The 15,341-nt window shown below is 56.7% G+C and overlaps 1 protein-coding gene and 1 long non-coding RNA gene across 25 annotated transcripts in view; one reads left to right on the plus strand and one right to left on the minus strand.

Moving 5' to 3' along the window:
* EPB41 (erythrocyte membrane protein band 4.1) overlaps positions 1–7,840 on the minus strand; it is a 228,658-nt gene extending 220,818 nt beyond the window's left edge. For 19 of the 24 annotated variants that reach the window (XM_070078923.2, XM_070078944.2, XM_070078915.2 and 16 more), the window contains exon 1: positions 7,672–7,836. The gene's annotated coding sequence lies outside the window, so the exon portion shown is untranslated. Of the gene's footprint in view, positions 1–2,845; positions 3,847–7,671 lie in introns of those variants that run through there. The other 5 variants (XM_089301165.1, XM_089301161.1, XM_089301153.1 and 2 more) reach the window with 3 other exon arrangements.
* On the plus strand, positions 6,956–14,199 carry LOC138850694 (uncharacterized). Its single transcript, XR_011390811.2, has 2 exons — positions 6,956–7,092; positions 13,687–14,199. It is a non-coding gene; the product is annotated as an uncharacterized LOC138850694 (long non-coding RNA).
* Positions 14,200–15,341: the final 1,142 nt, after the last annotated feature.

Genomic DNA, 15,341 nt, shown 5'->3' on the forward strand with positions numbered 1-15,341 from the left:
TTGTATTATCTTCATTTTACAGATAAGGAAACTGAGGTTCTGAGAGATTAAACAGTCACCTAAGGTCACACAACTAGCAAGCAATAGACACAGGGCTCACAGCCAGGCCTGTCTGACCCCAACCGCTCTGCTGTCCCGCCTTCTGCCTTCTAAAATCTCCCCTCTTCAAAACTGTTAGAGCACCAGGCCGGGGCGGGGGGGGGGGGGGGGTGTATGTGTGTGTGCCAGTGTCAGTGTGTGTGTGTGTGTGTGTGTGTGTAAATTCATTTCTCCAACAAACACCCCAGGAACTCACACCTCAGAGAATTACAGATAGGAATATGGGAGGTACTTTTAGATAAAACAACCAGCCCAGCCTATAGATGGCAATGACACACATAATGACCAGAGATCCTCAGGGCCCTTGCCAGCCTGCTGGGGAGTTCAAGGGCTCCTGCCTCTGGATTCTAGTCCTGGCTGAATGGGAAGTTAAAAGTGAGAGGATGGGGGCCGGCACCGTGGCTTACTTGGTTAATTCTCCGCCTGCGGCACCAGCATCCCATATGGGCGCTGGGTTCTAGTCCCGGTTGTTCCTCTTCCAGTCCAGCTCTCTGCTGTAGCCCAGGAGGGTAGTGGAAGATGGCCTAAGTGCTTAGGCCCTGCACCCACATGGGAGACCAGGAGAGGCACCTGGCTCCTGGCTTCGGGTTGGTGCAGCGCCAGCCCTAGCAGCCATTTGGGGGGTGAACCAATGGAAGGAAGACCTTTCTCTCTGTCTCTCTCTGTCTATAACTCTACCTGTCAAATAAAAAAAAATTATAAAAAAGAAAAGTGAGAGGAAGGAGGCAAATAGAGAGGCATTTGGGCCGGCACCTGCAGTGCCAGCATCCCATATGGGTGCCAGTTTGAGTCCTGGCTGCTCCACTTCCAATCCAGCTCTCTGCTGTGGCCTGGGAAAGCAGTAGAGGATGGCCCAAGTCCTTGGGTCCCTGTACCCATGTGGGAGACCCAGAAGAAGCTCCTGGCTCCTAGTTTTGGCCTGGCCCAGCCCTAGCTGTTGCAGCCATTTAGGGAGTGAACCAGCGGATGGAAGAGCTCTCTCTCTCTCTCTCTCTCTCTCTCTCTCTAACTCTGCCTTTCAAATAAGATAAGATAAAATAAATAAAATTTTAAAGAGAGAGGCGTTTTCCTTAGTGCTGTCACAGAACAAGCCCAGAGCTGAGGGGAAAGCAACAGTTACCGAGGGAAGCCCCATGCTGGGCACTTCTGTGGCACCTGTGGGAGCACGTGATGATGTGTGTGTCACAGACGAGGTCTCTGAGACTCAGAGAAGTTCATGACTTGCCCAAGAGCACACAGCCAGGACAGTGGCGACAGAGCTGCCCCCAGGGGAGCTGCAAGGGCAGCAGTCCCCTCTGACCTGCGGGGCATGTGTGCCAGGACCTCCACTGGATATACACACATATCTCCTATCAAGTTGAAGTTGTAAATCGGGCACAGTAAGAGATTAACAACAGTAGCTAACAGTAAAGTAGAACAATTACTGGGGCCATTATTAGAGTAACAGGAGAGAGGCTGGCGCTGCAGCACCACATCCCATATGGGCTGTGGTTCCAGTCCTGGCTGCTCCTCTCCCGATCCAGCTCTCTGCTATGGCCTGGGATAGCAGTGGAAGATGGCCCAAGCACTTAAGCCCCTGCACCTGTGAGGGAGACCTGGAAGAAGCTCTTGGCTCCTGGCTTCATTTCGGCTCAGCTCTAGCTATTGCAGCCATTTGGGGAGTGAACCAGCAAATGGAAGACCTTACTCTTTGCCTCCTTCTCACTGTCTGTACCTCTACCTCTCAAATAAATAAATAAAATTAAAAAAAAAAAAAAGAGTAACAAGAATACAAGCTCACCCATCCCACAACAACAGACCTGGAAACCCAGACAGCTACCATGCAACTGGCAGGCAAAGTGTCCACAGCCTGCACACACTGGACACAGGGCCACTCACAACCCAGGTGGGACACAGCAAGCCGGCACAAGATTTCCTTGCATGACTTGGAACGTAAAACTTAGGAATCGTTTACTTCCAGAATTTTCCATCTAATAACTTCAGACTGTGATTGACAGGATAAATGAGATCACAGAAGCAAAGCTGCAGGGGAAGGGGAACTCGCACACTGGAGAGAGCCCCTCCGCACCCTTCCCCCACCAGGCCCCACCCCTTCCCAACTGCTGAAACCCAGAGACTCTGTCACTCCTGCCCCAGGAAGTCCTGGGCCTAGGCCTGTCTCTGTGCTGACTGATGCCTAATTAGTGCCTGGCCCCTCACTCGGTTAAGAGGACCCAGAGCCACTTTAACACGGTCCTGACCCCCAAGAAATTCACAATCTAATGAGCAAATAGAGGACTCACGTTCACAGAGCCCCCCGATGCTGGGCATCTCATATTCACTGTGCATTTAATCCAATACAAAGCATAGTGATAGGTGCATAGTAAATGCTCAAGAAATTCTTTCATAGATTCCAGAAGCAATTTACCAAGCACTAACCATGTGCCACTGTATCCAAGGTATGGAGATACAGCAGAGAACAGATGAACAAAACCCACTGAAGTGAAGAGCAAATAGACTTGTGTCTGTTAGGTGTGAACACTCCCATTCTGCAGGTGTGTACCCATCAGGAAGTGGCACAACAAGGGTTCTATCGCAGGCCAGTCTGCCCCCCAAAGACCTGTGCACTCCACTCTGTGACCCAAAAGTCATACTCAGAGTGCCAAGCACCTAGAAAGGGCTGTCCACTCCCAGGCCACCTCAGGACCACAGGACATGCGGTAGAATCGAGCTCAGGTGACCCTCATCAAGTCAAACCAGTACTCACCCAGAAGCAGCCACCAAGGTCACATAGCCAGATGTGGAGAGGCCATGGAGTCATCGCCACCGTGACGCATGGAAGGAAGCAAAGGACAGGACTGAGACACACAGTACAGCCAACCAACCCCCTCTGCAGCTGGGACTTGGGGACTTGGGCCAGGGGGAACCCTGTCCACCCTCGGCCTCCGAGGCTCTCCTGGGGCACACACCCTCCTCCCCCACCCCCAGGAGCGAGAACCTGACCCATGCATCCTGTGCCCTGGAGGCAGCAGGGTCCTGTCCCTGGGGACAAACTGAGCATCCTCTGTGTGCCCGATGCTGGGGAGCCACAGACACGGACCCTGCCCTTGTGCAGCCCACAGCACAGTGAGGGGCAATCGCACAGAAATAATTATTGAATTCCAGTGTTGGTGAGACTTCAAGAAGGAGATTTAAGACCCTGGGTTCAATCAAATCCTGGGTCAACTGTCTGTGACATCGGGCCCATTTTTTAACTTCTCTATGCCTCATGTGTTCATCTATAAAATGGGTACAGTATTAGTATCCGCCTCGCAGGATGGTGTGAGGATTATATGACTTGATACAAGAGTTTTCTCAAAAAGTTCGTGGAAAATAGAATTAAAAGACAAGTTTATTTTGGTGCAAAAAATTTTGGAAATCCACACATCCAAGGGGGTCTTCAAAAAGCTCAGGGAAGGGCCAGTGCTGTGGCATAGCAGGCTAAACCTCCATCTGCAGCACTGGTATCCCCTATGAGCACCGGTTCGAGTCCCAGCTGCTCCACTTCTGATCCAGCTCTCTGGTTATAGCCTGGGAAAACAGTACAAGGTGGCCCAAGTGCTTGGGCCCCTGCACTCATGTGGGAGTCCTTGAAGAAGCTCCTGGCTCCTGGCTTTGGATCGGCCTAGCTCAGTGGCCATTTGGGGAGTGAACCAGTGGATGGAAGACCTTTCTCTCTGTAACTCCACCTCTCAAATAAATAAATAAAATCTTAAAAAAAAAAAAAAAGCTCAAGGGAAAATGTGTATTATGCATGGATTTCAGAAATTCTTTTGCACCAAAATAAGCTTGTCTTTGCATTCCATTTTCCATGAGCTTTGTGAACAACGTTTGGCCCACAGTCTGGTGGTCTTAAGGGAGAGCTACTATCATTGCAGAGCGGCTCCACATGGGCCATCACCTCCGTGACAAGGTGGCCGCAGGCTCAGAGGAGACACCGAGGAGTCAAGTTCTGAGCACAGTGGCTGGCCCATGGGGACTCTTTAATAAGTGGGGGTGTTATTCTCCGGGCCGCTTCCCCAGGGGCTACCAGAAGTGCCCCTCCCCACAAACACACACCCGAATGGTGGCTCTGGACTGAAACCCGCGTCCTCACCTGCTTCTGCAAACCCTTCATCTCCTGCAACCTTCAGGGTAACTCAGGGAGCATAAAAGCAACACTGCTGCTATGCCCATGTCCAGATGAGGACAGGAGGCAAAGGGACGCCTTCCTCTCTGTGCCCCTGGGGAGTCGCTTCACATCCCCAAGCCAGGTCCGGCCGGCATCAGCCGGCTGCTGTTCTCCAGGGCTTGCATGGATTTTCCCCACTCAGTTCCCGCGGGACCAGATGCGCAGCCCCAGACACAGCTCTGGGCCTTCTAACCTGAGTCCCTTCATCTGAAATTGTGGTTTACAAACAGCCAGGCTGGGATCCACGCTGTTGCTGGCCCAGACTCTCCCTCTACAGGCTCTGTCGCTGCCACCAGTGCTTTGGTCTCATCACGGACCTCGGCCACTAACCCACGTGTCAACGAATGGCTGCACTCACTTAAGTCCATTTTACAGATGGGGAAACTGAGGCCCACAGTTGGCCATATAACCAAGATCGCCTTCCAGGGTACAGCTCTCAAACCTGGGCCGTAGTTGGTGAGGCTGGCCCTCTGGGGAAACCCTGGTGGGCCCTGATCTGCAGACCGCTCCCCCTACCCCTTCCATCAACACTGGGCCAGGTGGGCACCCAGTGCTTGCAGCACATCCTGCTCCCACCCCAGCCGGAACACCCCAGGGCTCAGAGTTTGCTCCGCAGGGGTCAGGGAGTTCCCCAGGTGAGGGCTGAGCAATGGGGGGCACCTCAGTACCCATGGGGTAGGGGCTGTTTCAGCATCTGGGCTTTGGAGTTGGACCTGAGTTCAGATCCCAGCTTGGCTACTTTCTGGCTGTGTGTCTTGGGTGGGCTGATTCCCCTCCCTGGACTCCCACAGACAGGGATGCTGCTGCTTCGCTTGGGGGGCAGCGAGAACTGAATGAGTTAAGGCTAAAGGCTCACGGTCGAAAGCCATGCACAGCAACTGCTTACCAGGCAGGAGCTCTAATGAGGATTAGAGACCACAAGCCCAGAACAGCAGACTCTAGGCTTACCTCCCTCCCCATTTCACAGAAAGGAAAACTGAGGCCCAGGCAGAAAAGTACCTGGTCCACAGACTGCAAAGGGGTGGAACACTGTCTCCTTTAACAAACACCAGAATCTTGAGCCCTGGGGAAATTCTTAACTCATCCCCCCCAGGGGACTGTCATACAGCACTCCTCTGCAACGACCCCCCACCAACAAATCTCAGGCCACTGTGACCTCTCCACGGTTCTTTGTGAGTATCCTGCTGAGCTCTGTGGCCGGCACACCTTGTAATGTGGTGCCCAGCTGGTGCTTGGGAAAGGCTTCGGGAACCACCGAGTGGAGCGTCCTCTGGTCTCACTCCTCGGCTCCGGCTTCCCCTCCTGGATTCTCTCCTTGCATCTCCCCCCCACCCCACCCCTACCCAGCCTCTGTCTCACCCCACGGCCCAGGTCCCATCAGCTGGGCTCGGTTCCAGCCAGCCGAGCTTGGGGCCTCCACAAGCCTGCACAGCGTCAGCATCTTCCCAGCCAGGCTGGGACGTTCCTGCCCAGCCAGCCTCCTGGCCAGGGTCCACTCTGCAGAGAGGGTGCAGGCCCTGCTCCACCAGGGCCCCGCCCCCACTGCTCTAGGGGCTGGGGCAGCCCAGGAGCCCTGGGAGCTTCTCTTGGCACCCGGGGCCTACAGGAGAGAGGCCAGCCTGGTCTAGGTGGCACAGGGCTGGGCTGATCGGGAGACAGTGGGTGTGGAGTCGCCTGGCCTCGCCGAATGCCACCCACACACCCAGGCACTCCAACCACACCCAACAACGCTGCGAGCTGGCAGGCCCAGCCCGACTCTCCCGTCTACACAGGGGAAACCTCAGGGCTTCCCCACTCCATCTCTGCCTGGAGCACCCCCCTGGCTGCTCCCAGACCAGCCTCCCTTCGGGTTGCTGCATACTCAGGGCTCATTTGCTTCCGCTAATGGCTCTGAGGTCCAGGTTATGGACTAAGGGAGAAGCTGGGGCTCAGAAAGCTAAAGTGACTCAGGCAAGGTCACAGAGCAAGGAGGTGGCAGGGTGGGGATTCAGACCCAGTGCCGGGTCACGCAAAGCCTGGAGGACACTGGGATGTCCCCTCCCATCCCCACCCCCACCCCAGCCTCTGGCTCCCCTTCTTCCTGACCCTTCCAGTGCCTCTGCAAATGCCCCCTCCCCCCCCCCCTTGTTGGAAGTTAACAATTCCCACCTCACAACCGCTGTAACACCTTATCTCCAGGCACCAACAGCAGCAGGCACTACCACCCCAGGGCACAGGAGTTATTTCCGAAGTGTCAGCCTTGGTGGCAGGTTGTGACTCCAGTGTCTGTCACTTCTCTGCTGCCCCCACTCTGGCCTCTCCCAGCCCCCTGCCAAGTGCATCCTCCAGGGCTCCCCCCCCCCGGGGGGGGGGTGTGCAGGTGTGGAGCCCGCTGGAGCCTGGGCTGGGGATCCAGCTCTGGGCCACAGCTCTCCCCCCACCGCGCCCTCCCTACCCCCTCCAGGAGCTAGAAGCCTGACCCTGCCATGACACAGGGCAGCTCCCACGGGGGCTCCCCGGCCAGGCTTTCTCCCAGTCTCTACTCCGGAGGCTTCAGGAACTGGAGGGGTCGCATTCAGCCGCTCCCTCCCGGGGAAACCGTGGGCGCTGGAATAACCTTGCCCAACCCTCCCAGGACAGTCCTCCCCGCACCTCTTCTGGGCCAGCTCGGGCTGGGGTCTGTCCGGGGGAGTCGCCCCCTCCAACTCGCCAGAGGGAAGGGGGTCAGGTCCGACCAAAGAGGCGGAGCCCGCCGGGAAGCGTAGGCGAGAGCGACACAACTCGTGCGGAAGGGCAGAGGACAGAGACCCGCAGAGACGGGAGAGGTGAGAGACGAGGGGAACCGAGCGAGGGCGGCGAGCAGGAACCTGAGCCTTCCCGGGAGGCCAGGCCTGGGCGCGAGCGTGCGGGGCCGGGCAGGCACCCGAGGGCCAGCCTGGCGGGCAGCCCGGCGCCCCCGCCGCGGGTCCCGGGCTCCGGAAACTCAAAGTCAATTACGTAAGGGCGGAGCGGGACGCGGGGCTCCAGGCCCGGGGCGCCCTCTGCCCTCTCGGGCCAGCGCTGCGGAGCTGGGCAGGGCGGGGTTGGGGGGCGTCCTCGAGCTGCGCCTCCCCGCGGGGACCCTCACGCTAGGACCCGGACCGGACCGGGACCGGCCGCAGCCTATCTCCGCACCCGAACTCCCGGACCTCCTCTCCTGACGCCGAGACCCCCGCCCCGCACCCTCAACTTCGAGACGCCCGTGTCCCTTGGGACCCCAAGTTTGCACCCTGGAACCCAGGGGCCCTTTGACCCTGTCTCGCTCCTCCCAAGACGGCTCAGGCCCTCGGGGGTGGGCTCCTCTGTCCCTCCCCCTCTCATTCCCAGGGGCCGGGGGTCGCCCCCCAAAGGTGGTCCAGGCTCACCTGGGCTGGACGGGGAGGGGACCTGGCCAGGCCGGGCCGGGCCGCGCGCTCGCTCCGCGCCGCTCTCGCCCTTTAAGAGCTTGCTGCCACTTTGCCCCGCCGGGGGCCTCCACCTGCACTGACAGGGCAACTCTGCCGCGACGCCCCGCCCCCGGGCCGGGAGGCCCTCTGATTGGCGTCGGCAGCTGCCAATCGGCACGGCGGCGGGCAGGCCCGGGCAAGGGAGTGGGAGTGTCGCAACCGGGAAGGGGCGGGGGCTGCAGGTGTGGGCCGGCAGGGACGCCTAGCCCCGGGCAGCCCCCGGTAGACCGAAGGGGTCTGAGCAGGAAAGGGAAGGGAGTTCCTGGATTGTCTGGAGTGCCAGTCTGACGTCATATGGCGAAAGTATGATGCAATTTGCCACGTGGTGCTGCCCCAAGGGTGCTAGGTAGAAACAAGGGTTAGTCGTCGGGGATCTAGGGAAGGGACCCTGGCGAGACCACCACTCCCGGCCTGGGTGACCTTGAGCAGGTCAGTTCTCTGAATGTGTTTGCTCCACGGTAACTCAGTGTTTTCCTGAGAACCAACGATGTGTGTAAAATGCAGCACCAGTTAGCCACACAGTTAGGTGTTCGGTAAATACAGGTTCCTGTTCGGTAAAATGCAGGTTCCGGTTCTCCTGTGCTTGTCTCGCCGCCCGTCCCCGCGATTTCCCCTCGTGACGGTCCGTCTGATCAAGAATGTAAGGGGCTTGCATGGCCGGTGGCCCAAGACCCTCCCTTCCATCTCCTTTCAGACCTATGCTGGCTCCTGTGAGGCCCATGTCAGGAAGCCACCAGTCATCTCCTAGGGTGACCTCTCTCATTCCAAACCATCTTGAGAAGCCAGAAGTCTCTCTCAGGAAGGCCAAATCTGCTCCTAAGGGAGAAAACTTAATGCTCCCTCTTCCGTGTAGAGAGCCGCAGAATGTTGGGGTCTTTATAGAATAGTCCATGCTGGGGAGCCACGGAGTCATCCCTTCTTCCGATGAGATGACCTGGGGAGGGAGGGGGCCAGGCCCCAGAGGGTGAGTGATTTCCTTTGAGTTTAGTGACCTTCCTATCAGATGTGCTAATCAGACTGCTGTCATCACAGGATGCAAGCCACTGACCCACTCTGGTCCAGTTCCTACCTCTGCAGAGGCCTCATCCAAGCGTGTCCAGCGGGGCTGGCATCATGGTGTAGCAGGTTACACCACTGCACCTGTGATGCCGGCATCCCCTATGGGCGCAGGTTCGGGTCCTGGCTGCTCCACTTATGATCCAACTGCCTACTGATGGCCTGGGAAAAGCAGTAGAGGATTGCCCAAGTGTTTGGGTCCCTGCCATCTGTATGGGAAACGCAGAAGAAGCTCCTGGCTCCTGGCTTCAGCCTGGCCCAGCCTTGGGAGCCAACCAGCACGTGGAAGATCTCTCTCTCTCTCTCTCTCTCTCTCTCTCTCTCTGTCTCTCCCTCTCTCTGTGCAACTCTTTCACATAAATATTTTTTTAAGAGTCGTACAGCAGTAAATGAAATAATCCATGTTAAGCACTAAGACCAGAGCCAATCCCAGGCGAGCACCCAGTAGGTGTTAGCAGTTACTATGATCATAGATGTTATAGGAGTGAAAAGTCACTCTTAATTCCCTGTAGGCTTTTCTGAGTCAGCTGTTGTTTTAGGCTTCGGAGCCCGGGTCCCCACTTTCAAAGAGGAATGCGTCGTCCAGGAGAAGAGGATCAGACTGAGCCCCCAGATCTGGGACATGTCTTCTAACAGAAGGGACACACTTCAGGGGGCCACAGCAGCTCTGGCTTCCTTGACTAGAAATCTGGACACTTGAGAACCTGTCAGTCTCTGGGCATGTGACCTCATAGGGAAACCTGGCACGGGCGTGCACGCACGCACACCCACACACACACACACACACATACACACACACACACACACACGGGCTCCCAAGCAGATTCACACACCTTTCATTTAACTACATACTCACCTGCTCACCAGGCGGTATCGCCCAGAGGTTAAAAGCAAGGCAAACCACTTCCCCTCTGGGGTAAAATGGGATTAATAATAGGACTAACTTTATATAGACATAGTGTGATGATTCGATGCGAGTTTGTGAAAATATTTATGCAAATACTCTATAATGGGTCTAGTACTATTTTTTTAATTGCTCCCTGTGTATTCATGTACCCAAGAGAGAGCAGGCTGGAAACCCCTGCATTTGGCCTCTGCAAACAAGAACTCTGCTGCCCTCCCCCCCCCCCCCCCCCCGCCCTCCGCGCAGTGACTCAATCAAAGGGCTGGAGAAAGGAAACCCCAGCCGTGGGTGGGCCGAACTCTTCTGAAGAGCTGCGCAGGCCCCGCCCCTGTTGGGCAGGCTCCGCTGGGCTGAGCTGCCTGCGGGTGACTCAGCAGGGCCGGAGGCTGCCCCAGCCTGATAAGCCTGTGTGTATGATGGGGAGGCCAGACAGGGCTCAGCCTTGCTGAGTTTGTGCGCGTGGAAATGTCATCTTGCGTGTTTCTCTCCGTGTGTTTGTGTGAGCTGATGGGGTGTGCTCGGGATGTGATTCTCCCCGTGTCTCTCTGTGTCCTGTGCACAGGTTACCCCCAGGCCCCAAGCCTTGGGGACCTAGAAAGCTCCTCGTCACTGAGGCACCTGTGTGTGCTTCTCGGGGAGGTGACTTGTGCACGTGTGTGGGTGACTGTGCCTTGTCAGCCACTGCAAGAGTTGCGGGGGCTGTCACGGCCTGGACTTCGGCCCCCCCCCCCGCCCCGCCCTTGGACCCCGGGCCCAGGCCCACTACCTCTGCCAGCGAAATCCTAGACCTCTCCTCCCCTGTAGGGAGCTCCTCTGGCTGTGGGCGCAGTCTCCTGCTGCCTCCCACTGAATCCTCATAACCCAAAATGTGCTGCAGAGGGTCTGCGCCTCAGAGAGCAGGAGTGACGGCCGGAGGTCGCACAGCCCTGCTGCAGAGGGTGCGGGGACAGGCAGAGCTCCCACGTGGCTGGGGCCTGTGGGGGGCTGATAAGCCTGGGGAGTGGGGGAAGAACCTGTTTGTGTCTCCCCTTCTGCCTCTGAGAAGGCCTGGGCCTCTAGCCAAGTCCTTATCCCTCCAGGGCCTGGGCATGTGGCTTCGCATGGGCTTGGGTTGAGTGATAAAGAGGCGGGGGGGGGGGGGGTATATGTATGGGAGCCTTAGCTTCTTCAGTAAAACAGAACATGTGAAAGGGGAAGAGAGTGGCAGATCAGAGGGGAGACACAGGCCCAAGGCAGGGGCATGGCTGGAATCAGTTGCGGGTTTGAATCCTGACCCCACCCACAGGGTGTCTGACCTCTTCCAAGCAGGTCCATCCTCAGCTCTCTCCCTGCCTGCCTTGTCCAACCCAGCTGTGCTCCATGGACCAGGGACACTCCTGCCCCCTGGGGTGCAGTGGGGGCTCTGGAGGAGCTGAGCACCCAGAGCCCAGAGAGGAGAAAGCAATCCTGTCTGATGTTTGGCTTTAACTTTATTTGAGAGACAGAATGCCCCCATGTGAGGAATTAGAGGAGGCTGCCTGCAGGAAGGGACCTTCCAACTACACTTTGTTTTCTAAGTTTTATTTAGTATTTGAGAGGTGGGGGGTGGGCAGGGACATTGTGGCATATCGTCTCAGGCTGTGGCTTGGGTCTCATGCATCTCCCATCTGAGTTGGGTTGGAGTCCGGGCTACTTGCTTCCGATCCAGCTCCCTGCCAATGCACTCGGGAAGCAGCAGATGATGGCGCAAGTGCTTGAGTCCCCGGCAATCATGTTGGAGACTGAGATGGAGTTCCTGGCTCCTGGCTTCAGCCTGACCCAGCCCTATCTGTTGCCAACATTTGAAAGTGAACCAATGGATGGAAGATCTCTCTCCCACTCCGCCTTTCAAATAAATAAACTTTTAAAGAGAGAAAGACAGACAGAGTAAGCTCCCTTTGCCTGTTCACTCCCCAAATGGCCAAGGTGAGCTATTGCCAGGAGTTGGGAACTCCATCCAGGTCTCCCACATGGGTAGCAGGGACCCAAGTAGTTGAGCCGTCGCCTGCAGTGGCAGGGCCAGGTTTCAATCACACCCAGGCACTGCAGTGCGGTGTGCTGATATCTTAACTGCTGGGGTAATGCACCCCACCCCCCAGAGAGGCTTTCAAGGATGAATTCGCTATGTGGAAATGGCACAGGGCACTCCAGCACAAGAACAGTTGGCACAAGGCCCGGGGGTAGGCTAGCAAAGCTGTGCTTTGGGGACAGAGAATGGTCTGGCATATTGGAAGCGCAGGGTAAATCATGAAACCAAGTTATGGAAGGCCTTGAATGTCAGAGGGGTGGACATTTGGAGATGGCCAATGGGTCAGTCATGCTGTACCTGGGTGTGGCAGTCATTTTACGAGGAGGGTGAGGGGCAAGTGAGAGTTGGTGGGCGGTGGGTCAGGGACCCCACCCAGGAGAACTCACCTGAAGCCTGGGGCAAGTTCCCCAGGAGAGCAGCGAAATGGGCAGGAGGCTGCAGGGACTGCCTAGGCAGGGATGGCGATGGGCAGGGGTGGAAATAAAGCCAAGCCAGATACTCCAGGCCAGGGAGGGACCCACGCTGGAGATGTGAGGCACCTGTTCAAGGCTCCGAAAGCCCCATTGCCCGGGGGCTCCTCTCGGTTTGCTGCAGCGTTGGGGGGGAAGGCGTAGGGCGTGGGGGGCCATCCTGGCAGGAAAACCCCTTCCCAGAAGCCACCTCTGGGAGCCCTGCTGAAACAGCTGTGGTTGCCAATGACTGATGGCCTCTACACCTACTGGTGCCTTTGCCTACCTGCTCCCGTGAGACAATTCTGATTTACAGATGAGTAAAAAGGAGACAGAGAGAGAGTGATCTGCTGCTGTCACACAGCCGGGAAACGGCAGGGCTGGGGCTGGAGCTGGGCCGCAATTCCCTGTACAGTGGGGGAACAGGAAAGCGCGGAGGTAGGTGTTCGGGATCGCTGACATCCAGGCTACTGGGGACCGAGAACAGGGAAGGAGCAAGCGCCCGGGCAAGGGAAAGATGGTGTCTGCCGCCACCTAGCGGTCACAGAGCCACTGGCAGGGAGGCGCAGAGCTGAGCCATCCAGCTCTGGGGGCTCTCAGCCGGGGACAGAGGCAGCTTTGAGCCAAGTGCCAGCTTGGAGGTAGGGGGTGTGATGAAAGGTGGACTTTCAGGGGTCGGTGCTGAGGCACAGCGGGTTAAGCCGGTGCCTGTGACGCCGGCATCCCATATGGGTGCCAGTTCCACCAGTTCAACCAGTGCCCATATGGGATGCCGGCATCATAGGCACCGGCTTAACCTGCTGTGCCACAGTACACACACACACACACACACACACACAATTTGTGTTTTTAAAAATTATTATTCTTGGGGCCGGTGGGCACCAGTTTGAGTCCTGGCTGATCCATTTCTTCTTCTTCTTCTTTTTTTTTTTTTTTTCATTCAAGAACTATGTATTGGTAAGATGCTGCGGGAGATACAAAGATGACTCAGACATAGACCCTGCCCATAAGGAGCTTACAGTCTAGTAGGGGAGATAGAACACACGTGGGATATGTGGTCAGAGCTTTTGTTTCCGTAAGATGAATCTAGTATGGTATATAAAGTAGCCTGGAGTAAGGGGTTAAGTGAAGCTGAGAGTCTACTGGAATCGCCTAAGTGAGGAGGAGGGATGGGAAGACTGTTGAGGTAGGACAGACAGGACTCAGCTGGGAGACGATACGGGAGTTACAAAAAAGGGCTGCTCCACTGCTGATCCAGCTCCCTGCTAATGCACCTGGGAAAGCAGAAGACGACCCAAGTGTCTGGGCCCCTGCCACTTGTGTGAGAGACCCAAATAGAGTTCCGGGCCCCTGGCTTCAGCCTGCCCCAGCTCCGGTCATTGTGGCCATCTGGAGAATGAACAAGCGGATTGAAGATTCTCTCTTTCTCTGTCTCTCCTTCTCTCTGTAACCGCCTTTCAAATAAATAAACCTTAAAGGAGGAAGAGGAAGAAGAAGGAGAAAAAGAAGAAGGAGACAAAGAAGAAGGAGGAGAGGAGAAAGAAGGGTGGGCTCTCCGGGGGGACCACCCTGGGAGGCAGCCCCAGCTCACGTGAGTTGCCGTAAGACCCTGGGCAAGTGCCTCTCCTTGCTCCTCAGCTCTCTGTCGGTGCCTTGAGTGGACGAAGACAAATCAGCTGGACTAGATCAGACGCTAGGTGCGCGGCCTCGTGGTTAAGACATCAGATGGGCATGCCCACTTGGGTTTGAGTCCTGGCTTCGCTCCCCCCTTCCAGCTCCCTGCTCACGTGCACCGTGGGCGGCAGCAGGTGACGGCTCAGTTGGTTGGGTTCCTGCCGGCCACGTGGGGGAGCTAGACTGAGTTCTCAGCTCCTGGATTTGGCTTAGTCCAGTCCCAGCCATTGCAGGTATTTGGGGGAGTGAGCCAACAGCAGAGAGCTCTGTCTCTGCCTCTCAAATTAAAATAAATAAATATAAATAATAAGCAGTCACTTTACTCTCCTGAAGACCTTTATTCTTGTTTTGTCATTGGGCAATCTGCAGACCCAGTGGGTAGAGCCAGGCCTGTGGTGCCTGCAGCTTGTTTGGGGACCCCTTTAAGAAAAGGAACACAACGTTAGGAATCAAAATGCCGGTGGTCACTCAGGACCAGAGGACACAAGTATGGGAGGGGAGAGAGATCTGAGGCAAGGGAGGCTGACACTTTCCAAAGGGAGAGAAACAGGACATCCTGTGGGCACGAGGCACGGGGCCCTCTGAGTGCCTGTGCAAGCATGAGGCTGCCCGGGCCTGACACAGCCGAGTGCAAGGTCCCCCGCAGGAGACGGTGGGGTTCTTTTTTATTAATTAATTTATTTATTTGACAGTCAGAGTTACACATAGAGAGAAGAAGAGGCAGAGAGAGAGAGAGAGAGAGAGAGAGAGAGAGAGAGGTCTTCCATCTGCTGGTTCACTTCCCAATTGGTCACAACGGCCAGAGCTGCACCGATCCGAAGCCAGGAGCCAGGAGCTTCCTCCAGGTCTCCCATACAGGTGCAGGGGCCCAAGGACTTGGGCCATCTTCTACTGCTTTCCCAGGCCATAGCAGAGAGCAGAGCAGAGAGTAGACAGGTCTCAAACCAGTACCCATATGGGATGCCAGTGCTTCAGGCCAGGGCGTTAACCCACTGCACCACAGCGCCAGCCCTGACTGTGGGGTTCTGTAGCTAGAGCAGGTGGGTGTCGCCCAACCATGCCCGGGGAGGAGGGAGGCCGTTTCACCAGAGCTTCCCATCTAGAACCAAACCCCGACTCACTGCACCTGCTGTGTGGCCAGCTCCTGAGGGCTGGGCTCAGGTGCGCTCCATTCCATGCCCTCCCATCGTTCCTCACGTCCCAGGTTTGGAGGGCCATCCTCGAAGGCCGCATGAAGTCCTCCCCATCTGCCTTGCCTCCCCAGGCAGAGCCAGCGCTGTGTGGGGCACCCAGAGGTCTCTGGTCGGGGTGGGTTGCTGCCGGCCTGCTGTCTTCCACGTGTGGTCTATGCAGGAGAACACCTCCTGGGCCCCCTTCTCGCAGCCAGGTTTTGTGATGGGAGGGGGAGGCAGGAAGAGGACTCAGCCCCAGTCCCAGTTCTTGCCAGCTCTCAGTCCAG

The sequence above is a fragment of the Oryctolagus cuniculus genome, chromosome 7, assembly GCF_051225735.1.
Source record: "Oryctolagus cuniculus isolate XC-2025 breed Fujian yellow rabbit chromosome 7, ASM5122573v1, whole genome shotgun sequence".
Classification (NCBI taxonomy): domain Eukaryota; kingdom Metazoa; phylum Chordata; class Mammalia; order Lagomorpha; family Leporidae; genus Oryctolagus; species Oryctolagus cuniculus.